At 51.6% G+C, this 26,716-nt stretch overlaps 1 protein-coding gene across 1 annotated transcript in view; it reads left to right on the forward strand.

Moving 5' to 3' along the window:
• The first annotated feature begins 1,146 nt into the window (after positions 1 to 1,146).
• LOC144767593 (trypsin-like) overlaps positions 1,147 to 26,716 on the forward strand; it is a 189,606-nt gene continuing 164,036 nt past the window's right edge. Inside the window, exon 1 of the mRNA XM_078651002.1 lies at positions 1,147 to 1,237. The gene's annotated coding sequence lies outside the window, so the exon portion shown is untranslated. The remainder of the gene's footprint in view (positions 1,238 to 26,716) is intronic.

Here is a 26,716-nt window from a genome sequence, read left to right on the forward strand (position 1 = left end):
AAAGCCCGCAAAGTCAGCAAAACAGGAGGGATGAAGTAAAAATTAGGGAGGAAACCACACCAAGGATGCAAGGTCTAAAAGAAGCCCTTTGTGAGTCTGCCGAGGCGGAGCCTTTGTGATGAGTAAGGGTGGTAAGTGACAACTTCTCCCCTTTATCAAGATGGAGATGGGCGGTCCTGCCAACACCTATTCTCCCTTGATCTCCCTGAATGGGCGCAATACACAAAAGACCAGCTGTATGCTACACCTACTCATGTAAACCAAGATACAGGCTAGAGGCTCCGAATGGTTAGGGCAAGAAAAAACGAACTTTATAAAAGTGACATCCGAATTGTGACTAAAAATCTAAATTTACCATTAAAGAGAGTTTTAAATATAAATTCTTAAGACACCAAAGTCGACATTCCTACCTGCTTCCAATTGAAAGGTATCACTTATTAAATAAATAGGGTAACCCATGTTTCAACAGATCGAAATGATAGACTCCTATACACACACAGGCTGTAATAGTAGGCCTGAGACATATTTGAAAGGCTACTTAAGTGGGTGGCACAATCAGTATTGCAGGCCCACTATTAACCTTGAATTTACAAGCCCTGGGTACATGTAGTAATATTTACTGGTGACTTACATGTAAATGGAATGTGTCAACTGGGTTTAAGTCAATTTCACCATGCTTTAGGGAGTGACCACACACACCTTAGCACAGGTCAGGATTGGTAAAGTGCAGAGAGTACGAAGGCCAACAAAAACTAGATCAGCAAAAATGGAGGAATTAAGGTCAAATGTTTGGGGAAGACCACCCTAAGGCTGACAGGTGTAACAGTGGACCACCTTCTGCCCCAACTACTAATCCACTTTCTCATAAGTGTGTAGCATGGTTTAATGTACAAAAGGATATTGGCACTCATAGAGGAGTTTGATCCCTTTGGTCTCCATACATCTTCCCGAAGCTTCTAATAATCGAAACCTTTTAAACTGATCAGTACTGTACGCGTCATCTGTGCAATTATTGCTAGTCTTTCAGGATTCAGGGGCTAAAAAATGTTTACTAAGTGCATACATGAGGTGGATATTTGAAGGCAATTTGCTGCACCAGTCGTTACTTATTAACCTGTAATCTAACCTGATAAGGTAAACAACACCTGGAGACGTGAAGCAGGATTTGCAGCACTACCAAAAGACTTCGCAGCCATGAAGGGAGCAGCCGCCGCCCTACTTCTCCTCGTGCTTGGAGGTAGGAAGAGGCGGGCATGGGAGGAGGGGAGGTGGGCGAGTGGGTTTTTATGCAATAAACCAGAATAAATAAAGGTTTAACTAGTCCACGCGGAACACGATGCAAGAGGTCGTACATTACTGATTACTGAACCTAGGAACCGCTTTTTCCCTTTTTTTAATGCAACATGGTTTGAGAGAATTGTAGTTTTCCAAGCGCAGTCATGTACAATGGGAATTCTTCTAGGCGCACCGAAAAAGGAGCTGCTGTACACGTACCTTTCCAACAACGACCATTGTGTGGGGAAATGGCAGGACAAGCACAACTAGTGCAAATTAATATATGGATTCACAAGTGGCACCTTCTGGCTCACGCCTCACTTGTTCCCGTGTACTTTAGTGGGGGCTCACAAGAGATTCCGGGCCCTATTCAGTGTCCGGTGTAAGAAAATATGCCGATTAGTGAGCAAAGTGCAGAACTATCTGCTGGAAGAGAACATGCCCACGCCCCCCACCCCTGCAAGTCCCCCCCTCCCACCGAACCCACCCCCTCCGACCCCGGAGGAATTACCTCCCATACGGTACCTATTGCACAAGCTAATTTGGGTGCAGGTGTGTTTGACACTCGGTGGAAATCCTCAATTTAATTTACAAAACGTGAGCACTGCCCAGCAGCTGTTATTATCATCAATAATAGCCATTTTGTATCACAAAGTGGACTTTATAATAAAATCTAGCTTTACAAAACTAGATTACACTTCATCAGCGTATGTGTTGTAAACGGAGAACCGTATTTTTAGCGCATGCACCATGATTTGACTGCTACTCATTCAGTGTTTAATAATGATTACATTTAAAAGGGTAAGTCATAAATACTCTGATATTCCTCTGTGATCCTCTTCAAAGAATGAGTAATGTTTTGAGTGGATTGTGTTTTTTAAAAATATGAACCTGGTGCTAATTTATGATTTGGGTAATTGTCACTGACATGCCAATTGATTCCTCAGTGATCAGACAAATGGGGTAACACAATTGAGGTTGATAGGTATTAAAATCCATTGCGGGGCGCAGGTGGTCTGTGGGAAACCGGGATGTCATGGTTAGTGGGCAGCTGGTGACTGCTTTCAGGGCTCCGTGAACACAGAAAGGCGGCCATGGGACTGAGGGATTATATTTATACCCCACGTCTGAAGCAGGGTTGCAAGGGCAAGTTGATGCACTAAGGGCCTGCAGGGGCCAAGCTTTGTCAGTAAGATTGGGGTGGGGTGGTAGAGAACTTCAAATTTTTCCTGAAAATATGTAGACATATCATGTTAGCATACATTATATGAAAAACAGCTTAAAGGATAGTGCAAAGGGAGAGGGATGTTGATTGTTAGGGATAATTAAAACACCGTATTTTGCAAAATAGCCAACCTTTTTGAAGATCTTCAAAGCAAGAGAACATTGTGTGTGTATGTCTGTTTGTCTGGATCTGCGAGTAAAGATCTCAGTGGAAATCCGTCAGACACTTCACCATACCCGAGTAATAGCACCAGTACCCAACTATGAACTAGACCACCGGTACTCATAGTACGGCCCAGGGGCCGCCAGCAGCCTGACAAGCATTCCTTTGCGGCCCGCGGACCTTGCAGACATGTTTTAAAAAGAAATAAATAAAGAGTGTCTCCAAACACAGCGCGGGACTGAGAGACTCTGCAGCTCTGTGGGGGCCCGGCATTTCAGTGATAGTCAGAGTGGAGCTGCAGAGGCGCTAAGAGGTGAAATACAAAAGCCTCATTAACATACAAATGGTCTTTTAAAGACCTGTGAACTTCTCGGATGCGGCTGTGTGTGTGCCCAGGCATACACAGGCAGGGTGAGGTGACAGAGGGAGGTAGAGGGAGGGAGACAGAGGGAGAGAGGGAAAGGGAGGGAGACAGAGGGAGAGCGAGGGAGGGAGTGAAAGGGAAGGAGAGGGAAGGGGAGCGAGGGAGGGAAAAGGAGGGAGAGGAAGGGAGAGAGAGGGAGAGCGAGGGAGGGAGGGAGGGAAAGGGAGGCAGACAGAGGGAGAGCGAGGGAGGGAGGTTGGGGAGGAAGAGAGGGAGGGAGAGCGAAGGAGGGAATGGGAGTGAGAGGGAGGAAGAGCGAGGGAGGGAAAGGGAGGCAGACAGAGGGAAAGTGAGGGAGGGAGGGAAAGGAGGGAAAGGAGGGAGGGAAAGGGAGGAAGACAGAGGGAGAGCGAGGGAGGGAGGTAGAGGGAGGGAGACAGGGAGGGAAGGAAAGGGAGGGGGAGGGAGGTAGAGGGCGGGAAAGGGAGGGAGAGGGAGGGAGGTAATGGGAGGCAGACAGAGGGAGAGTGAGGGAGGGAGACAGGGAGGGAGGGAAAGGGAGGGGGAGGGAGAGCGAGGGAGGGAATGGGAGGGAGAGGGAGGGAGAGCGAGGGAGGGAAAGGGAGGCAGACAGAGGGTTAGGGGGAAAGGAGGGAGGGAAAGGGAGGCTGACAGAGGGAGAGCGAGGAAGGGAGTTAGAGAGAGGGAGAAAGGGAGAGCGAGGGAGGGAGAGGGAGGGAGACAGAGAAAGGGAGAGGGAGGGAGACAAAGAGAGGGAGAGGGAGGGAGAAAGAGAGAGAAAGGGAGAGGGAGGGAGACAGAGAAAGGGAGAGGGAGGGAGACAGAGGGTGACAGACAGAAGGAGGGAGGAGGGAGACAGAGGGTAGGAGGGAGACAGAGGGTGACAGACAGAGGGAGGGAGGAGGGAGGGTGTCAGACAGAGGGAGGAGGGAGAGAGGAGGGTGACAGACAGAGGGAGAGAGGATGGAGGAGGGTGACAGACAGAGGGAAGAGGGTGACAGACAGAGGGAGGGAGGAGGGTGACAGAGGGAGGGAGGAGGGAAGGAGGAGGGTGACAGACAGAAGGAAGGAGGAGGGTGACAGAGAGAGTGAGGAGGGAGGAGGGTGACAGACAGAGGGAGGGTGACAGACAGAGGGAGGGAGGAGGAAGGGGGAGGGCGACAGAGGGAGAAGGGCGATAGAGGGAGGAGGGCGACAGTGGGAGGAAGGCGACAGCGGGAGGAGGGCGACAGAGTAAGGGAGACAGAGAGGGAGAGGGAAGGAGAGAGAGGGAGACAGAGAGGGAGGGAGACATAGAGAGAGGGGCATACAGAGATAGAGGGAGACAGAGAGAGAGAGGGAGAGAGGGAGACAGAGAGAGAGAGGGAGACAGAGGGAGAGAGAGGGAGTGAGACAGTCTGTGTGGGACAGAGTGAAAAATATGAAGAGATGGAGGGAGACAGGGAGAGAGAGGTTGAGAGAGGTTGAGAGAGAGAGGGCGAGAGAGAGAGAGAGAGAGAGAGAGAGAGATATTTGTGTATGCCGGGTCTGGTGGCTCAGTGGACGAAGGCGTCCGCTGCAGGGACCTCTGTTCAACCTCATGGTCACAGTTTTTTTTGTTGTTCTAGCCCTGCCCCCTCCCCCACTGACCCCACCCCCTCCGGTGCGGCCATCGGACACAAACCACACTGTAAATTTGGCCCAGAGAGGAAGTTTGTGAGTATCCATGAACTAGACGGGGGCGTGGCTTGGCCACCAACGAGAATGGACGCCTGAGCTGTGAGCTCCGGCCGATCTCGTTTTTATCCTGCTGACGGGACTCCTCCAGTGGTGTCCCCGACCCTGCGTGGGCGCCCTGCGACGAGGCACTACCCGAGCACCTTTTCTGGGACCCGAGGATGGCTTGAGCGGGGGCTAGGCGGGCGATGGAGGAGGCTCCGTCTAGGGGTCCCGGCCGTCTTGCTCGGGGCCTACAACCGGCAGTGCGTCCCCAGCCTCAAGTGTGCCCGAGGCCAACGGGCACGGACTGCTCCCAAAGGGCGCCTGACGATTCCGCCACCTACGGCGACCTGGCGGGTGAAGCGCTGGCAGCTGGCGGGCGAGCTGGTGGGGCTCTTTGCTGAGGACCTGGCCATCGCTGTGCCACCTGGTAGTTCACTGTGGCCCCCCCGACCTGGAGTGGCGAGGCCGCCTTGGGAAGAGGCGGACGCCCGGATCCCGGCCTGGAGCGGTGCCGCTTGTGGCGTGAATGCCCCACGCATCTGGCGGACGTGATGGTGAGAGCTGGGGAAGCGCGGCGACCTTCACGGGGGGGCCCCTGAGGACACGTCTGTTTAGAGCAGCAGGCGGCGCCATTCTGGAGTCGGCGGACCCGGGGGGCCAACCCAACGGAGGGGAGTTGGTGCAGCAACATGGCGCTCTGAACGCTGGAATTGATTGGAGCCCTGAGGAGGCCTAGGCTGGGACTGGCAGTGATTGTTGGCGGGGTCCAGGTGGGCCCTGGAGGACCAGCCGTGCCGGAGCCTGAGTGGTGGGTGCATTGCGTGGGCGCTGCACAGGACGAGGTGCTCCTGTGGCTTGGACTAGATCACCTGCCGCGGAGAAGGTCCTGCACTTGCGGAGGGCGGGCATCGCCTGTGGTACCATCTTGCTGCAGCCTGGAGATGGGGCTCGGAGCCTGGACTCATGACGGCAGTGTGAGCCGCCTAAGGGTAGTGGACAGGCCCACCTGCTCAGCGGCGCCGAGGGATTTTCATGCCTGGTGGGCCAGTGAGAGGGGACCGGACCCGGTCCGATGCTGATGCGGGGTCCTGCTATATTAGCTCCTGCGTGACTGGAGTAGTCCGCCCTGGGAGGAGGTGGACCCTACAGGTGGTGCTCCCCCGTGGGCGACGGCCGCAGAGTCTGGTGACCGGCTACGAGAGGGGGTTGCTCATCCCCTGGACATCCTGTTCAGGAGGCAGACGGAGTGGTCTTCCTGCTCGCCCGCCCTGCAAACACATTGGGAGTGAAGGGGGCGCGAACCCTGCGCGGTGGTGAGCGCCTGACGGTGCTGGGGCGTTGGCTCTGACACTGGCAGTCGGCCCTAGTGTTGAGGAACCGGTCGAGCAGGCTGAGGACTCCCAAGAGGCACAGGACCAGGGCTTACCGGTACGCCGGGATGCAGGACTACAGCAGCAACAGATGGACCAGATTCTCAAAGCCATCTCTGATACGCGGACTGCGCTTCATCAGGACATTGCACAGGTGTCGACCAGCTTGGGATTGTTGAAAGCGGATCACGACAAGCTCTCCGATCGGGTCAAAAGCGCCGAGCTCGCGTTGGACCGGCTTGCGCCGGCTCAAAAGGCGACGGACGCTACGGTGGACGACCTACTGCGCAGAGTGCAACAGCTGGAGAAGAGGGCTGAGGACGCGTAAGGGCGCAACAGGCGCAATAACATTCGGGTGGTTGGCCTGCCCGAAAAAGTCGAGGGGAGTGACATGGTCGCCTATCTGGAGGCGTGGCTGAGGGATGTGGTCGCACCTGGGGGCCTCACACACTTCTATACTCTGGAACGGGTGCATCGAGTGCCCCCCTCGCCTTGTGGTCGCGCGTCTGCTGCATTTTAGGGATCGGGATATCATTCTGCGGCAGGCCCGGGCATCTGGCCCGTACAAGGTGGACAATGCATCAGTCTCCCTCTACCCTGACTACTCCCAGGAGGTTCAGCGGAACCGCTTCTCCTTCCTGATGGTCAAGAGAGCCCTCCGGGAGGAGGGAGTGCAATACTCACTGTTATTCCCGGCATGCCTGAAGGTGATGTTGGACGGAGTGGCGAATTTCTGTGACACACCGGAGGATGCCTGGCAATGGTTGGAAAGGTACCGCGCGGGCACAGACGGCGCTGGCAAATGGGACGAGACAACTGAGCCGCGCCCGGGAACCCGCAGGAGCCGGCGCACCCGGAAACGCACATTGGCCAAACGATCCCCGCCTGCATCACAAACAGAGCTAGAGCGAATGGCAGCCCTGCAGGCGGTATCTGCCATATCCGGGGTGGCTGCAGCGGCCTCCCTGGCGGACTCCGGTTCGCAGCACGGGTCGGAGGAGGGGGAGTCCGGGGTATCGGAAGAGGTTCCCGGTGACCTGCCTCAGGTCACACCCCTGCTGGACGAGTGACCCTCTGAGATGCCGTGTACTGTACAGTAAGGGGGCATGTTGGTCCTATGGCTAGGAGGCGCCTACGGCAACCGTGGGGATGTTCCTTGGACCTGGCGGGGGGATTGCTCTTATCCTTGGATGGGGGGAGCGGGATGGAGGGGGGTTGCCGGGGGGAGGGGGGGCACGCGTGGGGCGGGGAACTGCTGGAGTGAGGAGGTTGACGTATTCGAGATTGGGCTGCTGCACTAGGGTACACTGATTGCTACCTAGTTAGGTTGGTGTAAGGTCACCCCCTCTACCTCACATACCTTGTGAGTCGCTGGTCGTAACCGTAGTACCTCTGTTAGCAGGGGTTTGGGTTTGGATGGGTAACAGCGGTTTGGCACCTGTTCTGGCGGAGGGTGGGCTGAGGGCTTGTTGGGGTTGTTTTGTATTGGAGGGGTCTATTGATGCGCCCACCTGGTTGTGTGGGGATGGGTCGAGCTGGGAATTCAGGGGAAATGTCAGTGCGCCGGGGATTTTACCAAAGATGAGTGATTTACGTATGTTTTTGAATGCGGTCCCTACCTGAACTGAAATGTGTGACTTGGAATGTACGGGGACTGAACTCCATGCTGAAACGACATAAAGTGCATGCCTATCTTGTCCGCAGAGGGACCCAAGTGGCTTTCCTGCAGGAAACGCATGTTGATCAATCCGAGGGTCGGGCTCTGCAACGCAGGTGGCGGGGCCAATTGTTTTATACTGCTTATTCGGCCTTTGCGAGTGGAGTTTTAATATGGGTAAGGGTGGGGGTCCCATTCCAGCCCCTGGTGACGTTAGTAGATCCTGATGGGAGGTATGTCGCTGTGCAGTGCAGGCATGACGGGAGGGATTTGACACTGTGCAGTGTCCACGCTCCGAACGTGGAACAGGCGGGTTTCTTTGCGCGACTTTCAGGGAAATTGGCGACAGTCTTGGCAGGCGCGGTCCTTCTTGGAGGGGATTTAAACTCAGTAACAGATGTAGAGCTGGATAGGTCACACCCGCCGCTTGCGCAATCAGCTGTCCATAGATTAACAAAAGGGAGGCGAGAGTGGCAGTCTATGTGGGGATTGGTTGATGCCTGGCGGACACAACATCCCGCTGAGAGGGATTATTCCTTCTACTCCACCCCGCACGCCCTACACGTCCGGCTTGATAGTATCCTCTGCTCACCGGATGTCCAGGGACTGGTCCGCTACAGTGAGTACCTGGCGAGGACAATCTCGGACCATAACCCTTGCCTAGTGGTGATCCGGTGGACCCGGCTGCGCCAAGCAATTCCCATGTGGCTGCTGAACCCGCTGCCATTGGAGGACTCGGTGTTTAAGGCCTCGGTGCGAGACAGCGTGGAGGGCTACTTTGTCGCGAATGAGGGTATAGCCTCAAGCAGGGCCCTTGAATGGGACGCCTTTAAGACAGTGATTATAGGCGCTTGTATCTCTGCAACGGCGGGGGCCCGCTGGACCCTCCTGCAGGACCTCGCGCATAGGGAGGACCGGTTGCGCTCTGCGGAGCGGGCTACCCACGGAGATCTTGGGGCTCACAAGGCAGTATTGGCCGCTCGTGAAGAGGTCACGCTGCAGATGGAAAGACTCCGCTGCTTCAATCATAAAGAATATCTTGTTAGGGCGCACGCTGAGCGTGATAAGGTGGGCTCCCTGCTGGCTTGGTTGGCCAATACTGCGGCCCGTGGCACCCTGATCTTGGCCTTAACTGTCGCGGGGGACGCTTGGTTTACACCCAGAGTGACATCAATACTCAGTTCTGTGATTTTTATGGGCATCTGTATCAGAGCAAGATGTCTAATGCGCCCGAGAAACTGGACGACTTCCTGACCACTGCGCAGCTGCCGCGACTCAAACCGGACCAAGGGGACGTACTAGGCAGTGAGATCTCTGTGGGGGAAATACGCGCGGCCATTAAACACATGGCTCGCCACAAGACCCCTGGCGCGGATGGCTTGCCAATTGAGTTTTATGCGGCTTTCATTCACGTTCTGGCCCCGCGGCTGCATGCTGTCTACCGGGAGGCCTGGGACACTGGTGTTCTTCCCGCCACATCCCGGGAGGCCATTATAATACCCCTTTTGAAACGAGGGGGGGATGCCGGCTCTTGCTCATCCTACCGCCCCCTGTCTATGCTCACGACTGATTATAAAGTCCTGAGCAGGGTCCTCGCGACACGACTTCTTGCCCATATGCGCTCTCTGATTCATCCGGACCAAGTGGGCTTTATTCCCCAACACGCCACGGCCACCTGTGTGCGCCGTTTGTTGCGGGTCATGGGTGGCGACTTCGGAGGGCTTCCGGAGGACTTCCGGAGGCTGCGGTGCTTTCGATAGATATCGAGAAGGCCTTTGACAGCGTAGAATGGCCATACATGTTCCGGGTCTTGGAGGCGTTTGGGTTGCGAGAACGATTTGTGAAATGGGCGACATTGTTTTACAATGCGGCCACAGCTAGAGTGAAGACGGGAGCCACGATCTCAGCAGCATACCCGGTTGACCGCATTACACGTCAGGGCTGTTCCCTGTCCCCCTTGCTGTTCGCGCTGGCCATTGAACCGCTGGCGGCGCATGCTCGGATGGGGCGGTCCTACATGGGCCTGGCACTCAGGGGCAAATATCACTATATCTCTCTGTATGCGGACGATCTGTTGATGTTCCTGGCTGATACCGACGGCTCCCTACGTGGGGCCTAATGCCTTCTCCGTCGCTTTGGCGACCTCTCGGGACTGCGGGTCAACTGGGGGAAGTCCTGCCTCTTCCCGGTGTCCCCGAGGGATTGTGAACCCCAGAGGGAGGGGAATCTTCGCTGGGAACACCGTTGCCTCCCATACCTGGGCACTCAGATCTCTCATACTCACTTAGACTTGCTAGAAGGCAACATCCATAGGGCAATCAGGAATCTGCAGGGTTCCATGGGGTTCTGGAGAGCCCTGCCTCTCTCAGCGGCGGGCCGGGTGGCGTTGCTGAAGATGATTGTTCTTCCTCGCCTGCTATACTTGTTTCTCACCCTGCTGGTGTGGCTGCTGGCGTCGATCTTTCGTAAACTCAGATCCTTAACCACGGGGTTTATCTGGGGAGAGGGCAGGCGTCGCATCACTCTGGCAACTCTGATGCGTCCTAGGGCTGATGGGGGATTGGCGGTCCCGGATTTTGAGTGGTACTACCTGGCGGCGCAACTTCAATGGCTCACTCAGGCGGTGGCGAGAGAATTTCGCGGACCGGAGGGGCCACAGGGCAGGCTGATTCCAAGGCATGTCCTCTCTTTTATAGTTATGGGCCAGAAGTTGGAGCTAGGCCCCCCTCACCCTCGAGGAACGCAGCCTTCGCCTGTGTTGGCTCCGGTGCCACAGGCGCACGGGCTCCTCTCGCCCCTACGCTCCGGAGATCCCTCTGGGGATGTGCACGGCCCTCCCGCATGGTGGGGATTGGTCAGCGCTGGCAGCTTGGGAGGAGCTCGGGCTGCACATGCTTGGAGACCTCTATCACGATGGGGCGCTGCTGACTTTTCAGGAGCTGCATGACGCCTACGCCTCCCGCGAGGGGATTACCTGTTACATGCTGCCTTGGTGGCCAGTATCCAGAAACACTGGGGCGGGGGGCTTGCCGAACCAGCGACCTCCCTGGGGTGCCAGTATGTGGTCATGGCGGCTGGCACTTTTAAGGCCGTTACCTGTCTCTACCGGAGGCTATCGACAGAGGCCATGATGCCCCTGGATGGGTTGCGTACCAAATGGGAACTAGATCTTGGGAGGCCCATCCCCGAGGCGACATGGCCTTAGCTAGTACGGCGCGCATGGAAGGGCACGCGGAACGCCCGGTTCCAACTGGTCCAGTTTTTCACACTTCACAGAGCGTACTTGACGCCTGTCAAGATTTCTCAATATTTTGGAGAAACCGCGTCCCTCTGCCCGCGCTGCGGCATGGAGGGGGCTGACTTTGCCCACATGTTTTGGTCCTGCGCGACACTTACGGTTTACTGGTCTGCGGTGATCGATTGTTTGAACGCTGTCACGGACCGGCAGATAGGAGTAGACATGGGCGTTTGCTTGTTGCTCTGGTTTCCGCACACCCGCCGGATGAAAGTCACTAGTAAGTTCTACGACTTGGGCTTAATCCTAGCCAAGCTGGAAATTACCATGCATTGGAAGTCGAGCACCGGCCCTAGTTACGTGCGGTGGAAGGCGAGCCTCCTGCGCTGGGCGCGGGCTGAGAGCTCTCTCCGGCTGCAACAGGCCAGACGACAGGATAACGACAGGGCATTGGAGGTGGCTAGGGCATGGGAGGCATTGGTGACGGAGCTACAGCGTCCGGCGGATGATTCGAATGACGAAGAGGAGGATGTGATATAGGGCTGGAATTTGAATGGGTGGCCTGATCTGACAGCAGACAGGTCCTAGCGCATGAGTGGGAAGTGCATGTAGAAGCTGTCCCCCTTGTACCAATTGCTAAGACCAGTGGTTCCCAAACTTTTTTGACCCGTGGCTCCCTTGACCTAATTGGCAGTTGGCTGTGGCTCCCCACCATTTTTTTACCCGCGCGCCGGGGTGCCGCGGCGCACCCTTTGGGAACCACCTTTCTCCCCTCTGCCTTGCACCCTTCTCCCCTCTGCCTTGCACCCTTCTCCCCTCTGCCTTGCACCCTTCTCCCCTCTGCCTTGCACCCTTCTGCCCTCTGCCTTGCACCCTTCTCCTCTCTGCCTTGCACCCTTCTCCCCTCTGCCTTGCACCCTTCTCCTCTCTGCCTTGCACCCTTCTCCCCTCTGCCTTGCACCCTTCTCCCCTCTGCCTTGCACCCTTCTCCTCTCTACCATGCACCCTTCTCCTCTCTACTATGCACCCTTCTCTACCTTGCACCCTTCTCCCCTCTGCCTTGCACCCTTCTCCCCTCTGCCTTGCACCCTTCTCCCCTCTGCCTTGCACCCTACTGCCCTCTGCCTTGCACCCTTCTCCTCTCTGCCTTGCACCCTTCTCCCCTCTGCCTTGCACCCTTCTCCTCTCTGCCTTGCACCCTTCTCCCCTCTGCCTTGCACCCTTCTCCCCTCTGCCTTGCACCCTTCTCCTCTCTGCCTTGCACCCTTCTCCCCTCTGCCTTGCACCCTTCTCCCCTCTGCCTTGCACCCTTCTCCTCTCTACCATGCACCCTTCTCCTCTCTACTATGCACCCTTCTCTACCGTGCACCCTTCTCCCCTCTTCCTTGCACCCTTCTCCCCTCCTCCATGCACCCTTCTCTACCATGCACCCTTCTCCTCTCTACCATGCACCCTTCTCCTCTCTGCCTTGCACCCTTCTCCTCTCTGCCTTGCACCCTTTTCCCCTCTGCCTTGCACCCTTCTCGGCCACCCCCTTGCACCCTTCCCACCCAATGGAGGGGGCTGCCACCTGGAACAATGGCACCATTTCAAAAGCATGATGGTCTCCCCATGCCTAAAAATGAATGTGTCCATCTGCAACGCGACTGGTGCTAATGTAAAGCCCTCTGATGCCTTCGGGTGGAGTTTGCGCCATATAAAACTGCAAAAAAATACTTGGTAGGGGGCCTTGTGCTGCTTTTGGGGAGCATTCAATCAGATGACGTAGTAAACGCCCGTAACCCTGCCCCCACCCACCCAACGCTCTCCACCAGGCCCCTGACCCTGCACCCACCCACCCAAAGCTCCCCACCAGGCCTCTCACCCTGCACCCACCCACCCAATGCTCTCCACCAGGACCTGACCCTGCACCCACCCACTCAACGCTCTCCACCAGGCCCCTGACCATGCACCCACCCAATGCTCTCGACCAGGCCCCTGACCCTGCACCCACCCACCCAATGCTCTCCACCAGGACCTGACCCTGCACCCACCCACCCAACGCTCTCGACCAGGCCCCTGACCCTGCACCCACCCACCCAATGCTCTCCACCAGGACCTGACCCTGCACCCACCCACCCAACGCTCTCGACCAGGCCCCTGACCCTGCACCCACCCACCCAAAGCTCTCCACCAGGACCTGACCCTGCACCCACCCACTCAACGCTCTCCACCAGGCCCCTGACCATGCACCCACCCAGCGCTCTCCACCAGGCCCCTCACCCTGCACCCACAGTACCAAAAGTTATTTTCTAAAGGCATATGTTTCTCTTACTTGGCATCTATCTAGGTTTTGGTTTTTTAAAGAACCTACGATTCTCTCTCCAACCCCTAGGTCGCTCTCACTCTTTCTCTGTCACTCTGTTACTCTCACTCCCATCTCACTCCCATCTACTCATATGGTGGCCTTTGCACAGAAGCCGGATGGAAAACAATGTCCTGACATCTACATAGCACTTAACCCTAATATCCATCTACCCTGCACTGCACCTTTCAGGTCTTTCACCTTTCCTTATTCATTTATGTCAAACTTTTTTCTCTCTCCCCTTGTGCCCTACTTTTCCCTCATCAATCTTTCCTTTTCACTCGAGTCGGGAGAGGCGATCGACGCAGTAATAAAGAATCGCAACAGACAGAATGACAATGGGGCTAATTGACAGACTGCAGGTCTGGGAGGAGCTGTTGAAGCCTCTTCAGCACTTCAAAGAAATGTGAGATGGCCTCCAACAGCGAGTGCTGCTGACGGCATTTCTCCCCAGTATGTAGCGCTGCCCTGCACTTTCCCACATCGTTCCGCAGCGCCCCTGGCTCCTCATAACGGCGCACCAGGGCGCCACGGCGCACAGTTTGGGAATCGCTGGCTAAGACGAAGCACACTACTAGAAGGAGGGTATACCTGATTATTGCACTAATATAGGTTGAGCGAGGCACACTGACAGGGGTGGGGAGGGCTGTTGGAGGGAGGGTGGAAAGGGGGTCCAGTTCATAAAAGGCATGAATAACACTGATTGCGTTGTATTTTGGAATTGTAGAATGTTACTATACTGTGATACAAGATGTTCCACATGGATAAAAATGCCAATAAAAATTATATTTACAAAAAAAAAATCCATGAACTAGACAATGCATTTATTAGGGGGTGTAACCCCTCACTTCAAGCTACGCCCAGAGTGTCAAATGCAGACAAACTGAAATCTGTTGCTTGCTGTGGTACCCAGCTTGGTGTGTTGGTGAGGGCCTCAATGGGTCGATAACTGGTGTGATGCATGGAGGAAAGGCGTTCATTTTGAGTTGAGGTTGATGGTGAGTGAATGGTTGCTGTAGATTTACCAATAACTAGCATGGATGCTGTAAAACGCCGAGGACAATGGAGAGACAATGTTGTTCTGCATCCAGGAAGCAATGGAGCGAAACGGGCTTAAAACCCACAACAAAACCAAGGAAGCTGTGTATGAATACACAGAGCACTCAGAAACAGCAGCGGAAGGTACTTCTGACGGAGGAAGACGTACAAACAACGAAGATCTTTTTGCGGATTAGACAAGCCCACAAGTCAAGATGGTGGTGCTCTCCCAATAACACAGCCGGAACGAGCAAGGAGGAAATAGAAGCGCGGCTAGAGGTAAGGGAGATCTCACTGCCCTCCAAGCTAGCCCCTCCAACCGACCCGACTCACCGACAAGCTAAAAGAGATATAGGGGGAGAGACCGCAATAAAACATCACCGCGATCACAAGGAGAAACGAAACCAAAACCAGCGCTGGGAGCGGCCATCTTGTGCATGCGCAGATGCGAAACGAAAGCGTAAACAGCAAGAGACAAACACACGGTCTACCAAGCCAAAAGCCTTCCTCTATCTCGAAGCGGAGCAAGCGCCTGGCGCAAATCCAGAGAATTGCTTCGGCTGACGGTACTAACGGAACACAGAGTGACTAGAGGAGCGGAACTGCTGCCACCCAGCTGGCTCTGCGGGGGGCACTTAGCGCCTCGCAAAAACGCTAGAAGCACGCAGCGCCTCCCCCCAACCTACAACGGCCCGGGCCGGCACTGCGCGATAGAGACTCCCTAAGAACAGAGGGGGCAGGCAAACACTGAGCCTCATACCGCAGAGGTCGGCTAGACGCAACGACGAGCTGCAACGCAGGAAGCCGTGCTGGGAGAGGCATAGAGCACCACAAAAAGCAGCAAACCACAGCAGCTGTCTAACACCCCAACCCTGCACAGACCGTCAGAGAGTAGATCGCCCAGAGCCAGCACTGGAGACTCAGCGGCCGAACCAAGAGGGGAGCGACAACACCCCCAGAGAGAGAGAGAGAGACATATCACCCCAAGGCACATACCAGTAACCGCCGCAGCACGCTCAGAGCCAATATTGCCGTAACAGAGTGACAACCAGTCGGGGGGAAGAGCACCCAGGCCAGTGAGGCGGCAGGCCGCGACCTAGAAGGAACCAACAAGGCGGAGACCGCTGCTAAGGGGAACCACACTGCCAAACAGCCGGTGCAGGGCTGGCTGGGGCTAAGACGAGAACGAGGTCAATCAGAGAGCCGAGCAGATTCCGAGTGGACTGAGCTAACGCTAACAAAGGGAGCACAACAGAACAGCAAAAAGGCGATAGACTCCACACCTACCTAGCCAGACGTAGATTCAGCGGAATGGCAGCACAAGAAGGGAAAAACGACCAAAAAAAAGTAAGAAAGGAGCAGCCGGACTCCCCACTGGCACTCAAGAACGACCTCAGAAATGAAAACACGCTAGAAACTATCTTAAAGAAAATAAATGAGGGGAACGAACTGGCCAAAGCGACAAAGAAAACGATAGATAACATGCAACTGGAACTGGCGTGCATAAGCGCTGACCTGAGCAGGACGAATGACAGGCTACAGTCAGCCGAGAAGAGGATTGGTGACCTCGAAGACACCAGCGGACAAATGAACGAAGAACTGGGGTCTGTGATGAAGACCTCCAACCACCTCCAGAAGCTGCTGGCTGAGCAGGACGACCGAAGCAGGAGGGGAAACATAAGACTCCTGGGAGTACCTGAGGGAGAGGAAGACACTCCAGGGTCTTGCACTGCCCTACCGGAGGCCCTACTGCCGCAGCAGATGGGACTAAATTTCGACAAGCAATTCGAGATAGACAAGGCCTATAGAGTGCCGGCGACCAAACCTCAGCAAGGACGTGGTCCGCGCCCCATCATTTGCAAACCACTGCGAGCGAACCACGCAGAAGCAATCTTCGCGGTAGCAAGGAAAAGCCAGAACATGAGATGGAACGGAAACAAAATAGTAATCACACAGGACTTCTCAAGACAAACGGTGGAGGTCTGGAAAGGCTTCCTAGCCCTAAGAGACAGACTCAGAAACAACAACATCACCTTCAGTTTCGCCGGACCGGCCAGAATGAGGATCACGGACAAAAGAGGCACATTGGTCTTCGAGGATCCCAACGAGCTTAGACGATACCTACAAGGACCAATCCCAGAGGACATGGAAGCCCAAAACCCAGGCACAGGAAAGAGAAGAGCCCCGCCAGACAGTGCAGAGAATGAAACTGGAATGTGAACATGAACCAAAACTACCTCAACGCGTGAACACAATCTACCTCACTGAACCGAGCTACCTCATCGCTCTGTGTGATCCTACCTCAGCACACCAAGCCACCCTATCACCCTGTAGCGCACCCAGAACACCATAATGTAGACATCAGACTTGAGACTTGAACCCTGCCCAAACAGAACAATAAGAGGCAGTCCTCCATGATGCGCAAACAAGGCCAGAACGGAAAACCGACAGAGGCGGAACTCATATCCTTTTGATTCAAATCTGCACTACATGCAGACGTTACAGGGTGGGACTAAGCCCAGGACTGAACTCAGGGGGGAGGGGAGGGGGGGTACTTGCTGTCGCACGCCCACTGCACAATGCACGGGGGAGGGGGGAGGGGAGGGAGGAGGGGGGCAGGTGAGGGGGGGCCCTCTAGTACAGTAGTATGTGTTTATTGCTATCTATGTTTTCCTACTTTTCTTTCCCTTTTCCTTTTCATCACTCCCTACGTATCCTAGAGACAGAGCTACCCTAGCCACAAACGATGGAGACCCTCCAGGGCTGGTTACCAAAGTTAGGGAACCCATGAGAATACAGGTGAATGACCATAGACAAGAAGTTTTGAGGGAGATCACCACACTGCCACACGGCAAACACGCAAACAATGTCAGCACAAACATATAGCCAGCTAAGCTCAGACACAAAACTAGTGTCCCTGAATGTCAAAGGCCTCAACCATCCGGTTAAACGGTAGACTACTTAGCGAAGCTCAAAGGCAACGTCTACGTCCTACAGGAGACGAGGCTCTCGGAAGAGGACGCACAGTGCCTCGGAGCTAGCTGGATTAGCGATTCCTCCTGCTCACCAGCAATACACAAATATAGAGGGGTCATCACACTAATACACAAGAAAAGCAACCTCACCATACACGGGAAACACACTGATGATGATGGGGGAGTACTAAAAACAAGCCTCAAGAGAGGGGATGAAATCATACACATAGCCAACATATACGGACCCAACTCAGACGACAAGGACTTCTGGGAAGGGGTGGAAGCCAAAATAGGAAACCTCCCCAGGACGACCTATTTCTGCTGGCAGGGGATATGAGCCAAGTGCTAGACCAGGCCACAGACAGGCACCCCTTCAGGCAGAGCCACAGACCCCAAGAGCAGAGCACACTGGAGAACCTGTGCTCCAAACTCCACCTTAGAGACCCCTGGAGACTACAACACGCAGACGCGAGGGAATACACGTTCTACTCACATCCACAAAACTCTTACAGTAGAATAGACTATATACTCATGTCAGCATCCCACACGCACCTCATAGACCAGACGGAGATAGCGGCAATAACAATATCAGACCACGCACACATCAGCCTCTTCCTCAGTGGTAGACACAATGAACAACATAGCCAAAGGTGGAGGCTTAACAATGACATTCTAAGACATCACACAAACAGAGCTGAAATTGAGGAGGCAATCAAGGAGTACTTCTCCTTTAATGACAACGCTGAGGTAGACAAGGCCATCCTGTGGGACGCGCTCAAAGCTACGATAAGGGGCAAACTCCTAAACATCAAAGGCAGGATGAACAGAGAAAGGAACAAGAGGATTACAGAACTAGAGAATGAGATCAGGGATCTAGAGAGAGGCCACAGTGCTAACCTGGTGACGGCAATACGCTGACCGTCCTCCCGAAGAGGAAGTATGAACTCAACAAAATCCTGAGCGAAAGAGCTGGGACATGGATAAACAAATATAAGGCCATCAATCTATGTACGGCCAACAAAGCAGGGCAGGCACTAGCGGCATATCTAAAAGCAAAGAAGAGACAGCACTCGATAGCAGCAATAACAGACACAAACAAAAAGACTCAGACTGCAAACAAGGAGATATTGGAAGTATTCAAAAACTTCTATTGTAACCTATACAAGGTGGACAAGGACCTAGTGGCGGATGGGAGGGCAAGCCTACTGAGCAAACTAAGCCTACCCACGCTGACAGAGAACCAGAGATCAACCCTAGACCAGGTCATAACGGGGGCGGAAGTAGAGAAGGCAGTAGAGACACTCAAAGCAAACAAAGCGCCAGGCCTGGATGGGTACACGGCAGCCTTCTACAAGCTCTTCCTACAGATATTAAAACCCACCATGGTGGGAGTGTTCACGCACTGCGCGCAAAAAGGCCGCATGACAGACACTATGGCAGAAGCCAACATCATAGTAATACCCAAAGAAGGGAAAGATCCGCAGTACCCCCCAAAACTACAGGCCGATCTCACTAATCAACGTGGATTGCAAAATCTACGCCAAAATACTAGCAACCAGACTCAATAACCACCTCCCCCACCTAATTGACAACTCGCAGGTAGGGTACATTAAGAACAGACTGGCCCAAGACAACACTAGACTTCTTTGCCATCTCATTAACCACACATCCAACTGTGCCGACCCCGCAGTCATGATTGCACTTGATGCAGAAAAGGCCTTCGACAGAGTCACCTGGCCATACTTAGACCTTTGTATGCAGAGGTTCGGGCTGGGGGAGAATTACAGAAAGATGGTGATGGCCCTCTAAAAGGAGCCCCAAGCACGAGTCGTGGTTAACGGAAGAGCATCCGAGCAACTAAAACTAGAGAAAGGTACAAGACAGGGATGCCCGCTCTCCCCAGCCCTGTTCCTACTAGCACTGGAGCCGCTCCTAAGCATGATCAGGAATAACACTGAGATCGCTGGCATTTGCATAGGGGGGAACACAGTGAAGCTGGCAGCATACGCCGATGATATTCGGATCATAACCAAGAACCCTACCGGGTCAATAGCAGCACTAATGAACACCATTGGGGAGTATGCGGAAGTCTCAGGCTACAAATTAAACAGGGATAAATCGGAATGCAAACCCATGAACATCCACACTACAAGCGCAGTCCTGGGCGAATCAGGACTAGCATGGCAGAACAAGCACCTCAAATACCTGGGTCTCAACTTCGGCAGGGACCTCAGAGCGACGCTTGATCATAATGAGGAAGCCACCCTAAAAAAAGTTAAAGAGAAACTGAACTCTTGGTCACCCAAATACATCACCTGGTGGGGGAGGGTAGAGACTATCAGGATGATGGTGACACCCCTGATTAACTATTTGATAGGTATGCTACCTTTAACACTGACAGACGACTACCACAAGCAGCTGGACAATATGATCAACAAATTCTTATGGAAGGAAAAAAGACCCAGGATAAGCCTGCAGAAGCTAAGGCTGAGCAAAAGCTTAGGAGGGCTAAACATTACAAATTTCAAAATATTACAAACAGCATGCTTAGCCAAACAGGGTGTCCACTAGCTAGTCCCTAACCAGGAGTACACACCTGTCTGGTTGACACTGGGTAGGGCAACCCTAGGCGGACTTGACCCCATAGCTATGCTCACAGCAAACAAACACCCAGAAATCAGGAACACAATCCACAAGAACACAAAGACCGCTCTCCTAAGAGTAGACAAAAAAAATGGAACAGACGATCAGAAATAGCAGTTGGGAATCCATCTGGTTTAACTCTAGGGTCCAATACAAGGGGAAGACTCTAGACAACGTCACCTGGTATAGGAAAGGAATCTCCACCCCAACACAACTCGAAAAGAACAAGACACCCTTAACGTTCGAAGCCCTAAAACAAGCCCATAACCTACCACCGGTCGAGTTCTATAATTTCCTAAAAATTAGAGCGGCCATCACAAAGGCAAACCTAGACAAGAAAGTCCCCTCCATCATACAATACATGAACAACCTGAACAAGATAGGCCACCAGACTTCCCACATATACAAACTTCTAAGCCCCACGACATCGAACCTCAACACCAAGACGGCAGGGTTCTGGGAAAAGCTGCTTGAAAGGACCCTGAGCGAGAGGGAAAAATGCCGCCTGTGGATCTCGCCTCCCAAAACAAAGTCTCCTCCCAGGTGGCACAAACCAAATACTGGCTACTACACAGGACCTACTGGACACCGGCACGTCTAGCGGAGGTCGGAGTCAGGGAAAAGAACACCTGCTGGAACTGCCACAAAGAGAAAGGTGACCTCGCCCACCTGATTTTTTACTGCACCAAAGTAACAAAGTTTTGGAGCAAAGTCAGAGACTTCATCACTAAGGTAGCAGGGCGGGACATACAGCCAGGCTTTGTGGTACTAGCCACTGCATTCATGGCCACAGATTTAGACTCCAAGGAGGACAGCGACCTGATAGACCTTCTCCTCACCACAGCAGTCAAAACAATTCTAGCGAACTGGAAGGATACGGGGAAGGCGACCTTCAAAGGTTGGGTCAACTGGATCATCTTCCTCAGAGGGGCGGACAACATAACGGCATAGCATTCACCCAACCACACGACTAGAGGCGATATGTGGGCCTCGCTGGACAGACACTTGCAAACAAACAAACCCCCAAACAAACCCCCATAGAAGCTGCCACACTCCTCCCACCGAAGCCAAAAGAACCAACATCTCAATGCTCTGTCTCCCCCCCACACCTACCTATCTCTACTACTCATTTTCTCACTCCTCTCTTTCTTCTTTGTGAGGGTACAACAATGTGACCAAGAACAATTTACGCCAGCCAGAAATTCGAGATTTGTTGATTTAAGCAAAGCCGTATGAGCCACTATGCCTAATGTAACCCCAAAGGCGTCTGTACCCACCCTCACGCACCACTACTACTGTACTGTACTGTATATATCTATATAATCCTCAATAAAATACTTTTGAAATAAAAAAAAAAGAAGGCAATGGTGCTTTTCATCCATGGTAAAAATAGGAACACTGAAATGTAAAGGTGAGATATATAGTAGAATAATTATACACACTTCCGTCAGCTTGCTGAAAACACTGCCATCTACATTCCTATTGGTCCGAGGGGACCACAACGCTGGTCCTGGTCTTTTTGCTCCTGCTCCCGCCGCACTGCTGTGATCTGCGCCAGGACTGGGGGACCACAACTCCCGGCATTCCTCCTTTGGCGCTCAGTCACTACGTCATCAGGAGGCACCAGGAGGCGCTTCATAAGCGGAGGGGGGCATTTGATCTCGGGTCCCACTAGCTTGCTGAAAACACTGGCAACTACCTTCCTAACGGTCTGAGGGGACCGCAACGCTGCTCCTGGTCTTTTTGCTCCTGCTCCTCCTCCAGCTGCACTGCTGTCATTGGCGCCGGGACTGGGGGACCACAACTCCCAGCATTCCTCCTGTGGCGCTGGGTCACTACGTCACCAGGAAGCGCCAGGAGGTGCCTCATAAGTGGAGGAGGACTCCCGCATCGCGGGATGCTCGAGGCGTAGCCCGGGTCAAGGGCTGGCCCATCTGCACCCATCGGCGACTGACTGTGACTGGACTGGGCCACCCTCCAAAGAACTGACCTAATTTAAACTTTAGGGGTAAGCACTTGTTGCAGTTGAGGCTTAACAAAAAATAATTTTTGCCTATTCTTGTTGATAACTGTAATTGCATTTACGTCTGCTCCTTGTGTCCTCATACTGGGCTACCAGAAATGTAGCATGGAAACATGAGGAGGCGAAAGGGTGCTGCTGATACCCTAGATGCCTTTATTATCACAGCAGAATCACTCCTAACACACGAAATTGAGTTGGCAGAGAGACGATTGTCACTCGACCCAGCTAGGCTACCCACTTATAGACGAGTGTGCTTACCAAATTCCACCGATATGCTGCAACCAAATCTAACCAGTCCAATACCAATTATCCCCAGCGAGCCTATGGTCCCTGCTTCATCTTCTACCTTGGGCTCTCCTATGTCTGCCAATTCAGTTGATTTAAGTAGGCCAGGAATAACCTCGAGGTTATGTGTTACAAAGCAAGTTGGAATTCCAAAAGTGAAAGCCAAGCAGCCACAGAAGAATAGTAAAAATGGTTCTAAGAAACCTACCTTAAAAAAAAAAACAGAAGGGTCAGTCACTTTGCCTAATGAACCCATTTATTCACATGAACAAGAGGAAACTACATGTAATACAGTCGGAACCCAAACCAAGTCTGAGTCCACTCCATTTTTTGCTTTATCTGGTGGGGGTGTTGATCTGTTAGAACGAATTGTTACATCAGTTTTTGAGGCTGCACTTGGCCAAATGTTATTCCAGATTGATGAACGCATGGACATAAAACTTAGAACTATGAACGAAAAAATAGAGCAGCTAAATTTGGTCATAGAACAATTAGATACGTTAAGTCAGGATGTCAATGCTACATTTAAGGGAGGGGCACACCAAATAACTTAGGCAAATGCCCCACCTATATATACCCAAAGTTGAACAAAGGGCACAGGCAGTGGGCAAACCATGGAATTATCCACGAATAGGGGTGGACATACAAGGGACGGGATAGAGTTAGTAGATGCTTCTGATGAAGGCCCAGGTGATATACTTTGCGCTCAGGTGGCCTCAGATCCCTCTGAAATGGGCAGAGGTTCAGATGTAATACACAGTCCCAAAGGTACTGATCTTATCCCTAACACAGACATCTTAAGCCTACCCCCAGCTGCATGTCCGTACGTTTTGGTTTTAGCATGGGTCCCCACCTTAAAAAGAGAACAAAAAGAGTCATGACCTAATCTTAAGAATAAAACTGTTGATTGCCTAAGTAAGTTAAAAAAATTCAACCCACAAAATATGAATGACATCTTGATGGTTCGTAGGTTAGGGTGGGTAGGAGAATCCCCGAAGAATATAAAGGGTGACTGTATAGTCATAAACTTTAGGCATCCACATATGGTCCGCAGTCTGTTTAGAGTTCAGGAGGAGATGCTCCATCAAAACACCTGTATTCACGCTTTACCTTTAGGATACTTTTACAGACCACCATTGAGGAGGTCTGAAAATGATATTGATGGACCTCTTACAATTTGGAATAGATATCAGGAACTATCGCCTTTAGAAACTATAGTTCTTTAGGGGAGAAAAGTACATGATGTAAGGAAGGGAAAGGTAATTGTGAACCAGGACATTACTGGAAGAATAAAGGGATTAGGGGTTTTACAAAGCCGGACACACGAAGAAAGGTTACAAGAAGGAGGACCGCAAGTGCATAGCTAGCAGGAGGGAGGGGGAACTATACCTTTTCCCCTGTCCACCATACTGGAATCCACAGATGGCACTATACGTATTAGTGATATTAGTAACATTAAACATAACATGGTAGGTGAGACCCAAATTACTAGCACAATTGATAAACCACCCCAGCTATGTTTTATTTCATGGAATGTAGCAGGGCTTAGCAGAAATCTTAGAGATACAGATTGGCAGAAGTACATTGAACAGAGCGATATTTGCCTCCTACAAAAGACCTGGGCCCTAGAAATACCACACAGAGTTGGTTACAAGACATTTAGTGTGGACGCAAACCGATCGGTAAAAGGGAGGCCTTCAGGGGGTCTTGTAATATGGATAAGAGTAACCCTAGCGATCAAAATAACCCAACTGAGTATAACAACTCAAGATATGGTTGGTGTCACAATTTCCACCAAGGAAGGAAGGGTAATATACCTATTCAATATCTATAACAGAACTAGCCTAGCCTTAAAAGTGTCATTGACTATAGAACATTTAGACTCTATCTTAAACTCCCTAGAGACTAAGGCAAGTGTATTAATAGGTGGGGATTTAAATTGTAACTTCGAACCTGTGATAGGGCTTTGTAACATTTTTGAAGATGAAGAAGTGGCTAACAATATTCCTATGCCAGAAAGCACTAGTGTAGTACCATGTACTGTGGCAGTAGTACAAATCATGAAATTAGTTGTTGGGTACGGATTAAGAGCCTGTAATGGGCGTCTACCACTGGACAAGCCAAAAGAGCACACATTTTGTAGAGGTATCTCCCCGAGTAATATAGATTATACACTGGTGTCACTAGAACTCTGGTCTTATGCAATTGATTTACAAATAGACCCAAGAACAGGGAGCAATCATCGCCCTCTTCATTTGCTTCTATCCGGTCAACTTTTTCCTTTTTCTCCTGGGAGTATCGAGGATTGTAATATTATCTCCGATGATCTCTTAGTAAGCAATAATCGTCACTCTCTGAAGTGACCATACATCTTAGGGAACACCGAGGCTCTGGCAAATATTTACAATATATTTGCAGATACTTTTGAACCCCACATAGAATCAATATTAGAGAGGGATACTTTACTAGAATTACGCAAAGACCTTTTGGCAGCACTGACACCGATTGTGACTAATATTTCAAAGAGGAAATAAAGGACGAAACAAAGAAGTAAATCTATGGTATGACAAGGGTTGCCATGATGCTAAAACTGAATTAATAACAGCAATACAAAATGGTAACTCTGCTAGGGTATAAGGGATACCAGGATTAAATACAGGAGAACGCTTGACAACGTGAAAAAAACCTGGGGCAATGACAATTGGATAGACTCACTTAATGCAGCCAAGAATAAGGACTAACTGGGCTTTCGGAGGCTCGTAGCAAAAGGGAACACGACTGGGAGGGATGCTAAAGATATATATCTTGACGCAGATACCTTGGTGAACCATTTCATGAGTTTGTACCTGGTACCAGGGAGTAGGACATCTCTACCTAATGATGGGTTGGTACGTAACACAAAGGATTTTAACTTAGTTTTTAGCTTGGAAGAAACAATACTGGCAATTAGTGCAGTCAAACCAGGGAAAGTCCCCAGACCTGATAAAATTGTGGGTGATTTACTGAAGCATGATATCAGTGTCTAGGGACCATATAATAGTTGTTTATGCAATGCCATAGCTTCAGGTGCTCCAATTCCAGAAACTTGGAAAGGGGTCGAAATTACTAAAATTTAAAAAAAAAAGGGAATCGTTATGACCCAGCAAACTATCGCCCTATTAGTTTAATAGATATTTTACAGAAAACTTTTGCTAGACATATTTTAAACCGTTTAAATATTTGGATTGAGGAAAACAATGTCCTTACAAAATATCAGGCAGGTTTTAGAATAAAACAAAGCACAACGGACCAGGTCTTTAGGTTCACATGTTTGTGTTGGAAATATGTAAAATTAAGAAAGGGGCACCTCTATGTTCCCTTTGTAGACTTAAAGACAGCGTTTGACTTATTCTACAGGTCTTATTATGGGACGCATTGAAATGTCGAAGGGTGCCTGGTGACTTACTTGAACAAATGATAAGGTTACATGAACACAACAACGCAAAAGTAAGGTGGGGTCTGAGGGACGAACTAACAGAAGCAATCCCTATAAAAAGGGGTGTACACTAAGGATGCGTATTGGCACCAACATTATTTTCACTGTATGTAAATGATTTCCCCAATTTGTTGAATAGCTGTATGAATGAAGCACCTAAATTGGGGGGGGGGCAGCGCTTCTATTTTCTGACAACACCATACTAATATCACAAACACCAAAAGGATTGCAATGCCTAATAGATTCCTTTTATACATATTGCAATACGAAAAGCCTTGCAATAAACACTAGTAAAACCAAATACATGGCCATAAACCCTCACCAAACTTTTAGAAAAAATATAGCTTTGAATTGCCAAAAGTTGTAGTACGTGCAGAGTTTTAGTTATCTGGGTATATCTTTGGATACAAAGCTATCATGGAAGACACAAATGAAAAAAACCAAGATAGCTTTGCTCCAAAACTCCTTACCCATAATGAAAAAAACATTAGAACAGCTTTTCTAAGGCAGTTTCCCCAGCCCTGGAGGTGCTTAAATACAAAGCTCAATCAGCAGCACTGCGTGGGGCCGAAATATGGGGGGCCCACTGTGAAAAGAACTTTGAGGCGGGGGAAAACAATTTTTATAGAATGCTCCTAAGCCTCCCTGTACGAGCACCATTAACTCCAATTACTCTGGAGCTGAATGTAAAACGAACTGACCATTATGCACTCTTAAGACCCCTTATATTCTGGATAAGACTGTGTTCAACCCCAGAATGAATGCATTATAAGGCTGGCCTAGAGGAGATTATGGAGCTGGATCAGAATAGAAGCATTTTGTGGCTTAGTCATGTTTTCTTATGGCTAAGGAAATTGGGCCTGTCCAAGTTTTGGGACGACCCAACTTCACTGTCTTTGGGCTCTAAGAAACTGCTAAAATCA

This window comes from Lissotriton helveticus, chromosome 7 (assembly GCF_964261635.1).
Source record: "Lissotriton helveticus chromosome 7, aLisHel1.1, whole genome shotgun sequence".
NCBI lineage: Eukaryota > Metazoa > Chordata > Amphibia > Caudata > Salamandridae > Lissotriton > Lissotriton helveticus.